Source organism: Peromyscus leucopus, chromosome 19, assembly GCF_004664715.2.
Source record: "Peromyscus leucopus breed LL Stock chromosome 19, UCI_PerLeu_2.1, whole genome shotgun sequence".
In the NCBI taxonomy this organism is placed as follows: Eukaryota; Metazoa; Chordata; class Mammalia; order Rodentia; family Cricetidae; genus Peromyscus; species Peromyscus leucopus.
The window spans coordinates 55,854,433-55,855,503 of NC_051079.1; the positions used below are offsets into that span (position 1 = coordinate 55,854,433).

A 1,071-nucleotide genomic window follows, 5' to 3' on the forward strand; every position below is an offset into this window, starting at 1 on the left:
CACACAATAAAACACAATCCCAGTTATCTGAAATTGATTTCTCACAGTTGTTAAAAGTAAGCCGTTAGTTCAAGGCTTATAAAAGAGTCAACAACCTCAGAAGGGCTAATGTCCACAAATTGCAAGCGGGAGCTATATCCTACAAACTCTACACCAAGGCCATGTTAATAAAATTGCCTACAAACAGGTAGACGAGCAAAACACACGTTCAAAGCTGCTTTGGACGGATCAGATTTGCTGAGGAGTAACTCAGAATACATTGGAAATCTGATTGTGGTTTTTCCACAACTCGTGATGGAGGGATGGAGAAGCACGTTAACGTGCTGGTGTGTAAACTGTCTTACTGCACAAGTAGACCCTAATCTTGAGGTGAATGCCTGTAACGGTATGCCTCCCTGGAGCGCACGGCACGACTACAAACAAGGCGATAAGAAATGGCTCGTCGGTCCCAAAGGTGAAGCTGTGGGTTGTTTTTGAAAGGACACCCCAACTACTCCGGACGGAAGAGCAGGGCGTCAAGGATCATAACGCGAGAAGGTGTAAAAGGGCACCAGGAGGCGCGAGGTCGGCCAGGACTCCGGAAGGACCTAGGACAGGGGTGACCTCTTTCGACTGCCACCGGCCGTGGGGGTCAGGAGTGCTGACGACTCCCGCCTGCAGGAGGGAGGCCGCCCCCGACCGCCCCCGCGGCCGTCAGTCACGCGCCCGCCGTGAAGGTGCCCGCTGGGCCCCCCCTCCCGACGCCCCACTTGCGAACATGGCCCCAGGCTACCTCTCGGGATGTGTGTGTTGGGGGGCTCTCCACGGAATCCCGCCGCACGGGCCGGAAGAAGCTGCCTCGGCAAGGCGACCCGGCCAAGCGTGGGGCAGGGGGCCGTGTCGCAGGACTCGGGCCAACGCTCTGCCTCCAGCGCCCAGGCCAGCCGCGCCCACCAGCAACGCGCTCCGACCCTCCGTGCCCGCTCGCAGGGCCGCAGGCACGCCGCCGCGCGAGGAACCCTGGGACTCGTAGTTCCGGCGCGGAGGAAGCCACGCCCCGCGCCTGACCCTCGAGTTCCTTAATCCCGGGCG

General features: G+C 59.1%; 1 protein-coding gene across 1 annotated transcript in view; it reads right to left on the minus strand.

Moving 5' to 3' along the window:
* Positions 1 to 939, minus strand: part of Fam210a (family with sequence similarity 210 member A) — a 38,115-nt gene extending 37,176 nt beyond the window's left edge. The window contains exon 1 of the mRNA XM_028864668.2: positions 773 to 939. The gene's annotated coding sequence lies outside the window, so the exon portion shown is untranslated. The remainder of the gene's footprint in view (positions 1 to 772) is intronic.
* Positions 940 to 1,071: the final 132 nt, after the last annotated feature.